Source organism: Calidris pugnax, unplaced genomic scaffold (genome assembly GCF_001431845.1).
Source record: "Calidris pugnax isolate Ruff unplaced genomic scaffold, ASM143184v1 scaffold28, whole genome shotgun sequence".
In the NCBI taxonomy this organism is placed as follows: domain Eukaryota; kingdom Metazoa; phylum Chordata; class Aves; order Charadriiformes; family Scolopacidae; genus Calidris; species Calidris pugnax.
The window spans coordinates 15566531-15566875 of NW_015090842.1; the positions used below are offsets into that span (position 1 = coordinate 15566531).

The window sequence follows — 345 nt, forward strand, 5'->3', positions numbered from 1 at the left end:
CCCCCCCCCCCCCCCATGAAAATACTGATTTTTTAGACAGCAATCTTGAAGTGTGATTTAGTAATGGAAGCATAAACCTGGCAGTCAAACAATGTGAAGAGTGTTCACGGGGTGATTCTAGCAAGTCAGACTTCTTTCTGGCTTTTTCTTTCTGCAGACTGTTGACAGAAGTAAGAGTACATGAGGTTTTATTTACTCATCTTGGAGGCCCCCAGACAAAAGTGGAAAGCATTCTGGACATTAACAGTAGTTTGGCTGCTGGAGGTTGCCCAAAGTACTGTCAGTATGTCTTGCTCTTACTGAAAAATAAAGTAGCTGTTCTTTTTTTTTTTTTTTTTTTTTTTT

At 39.7% G+C, this 345-nt stretch overlaps 1 protein-coding gene across 2 annotated transcripts in view; it reads left to right on the forward strand.

Moving 5' to 3' along the window:
- ADCY7 (adenylate cyclase 7) overlaps positions 1-345 on the forward strand; it is a 64330-nt gene that overhangs the window by 12705 nt on the left and 51280 nt on the right. The gene's annotated exons all lie outside the window — the stretch shown is intronic.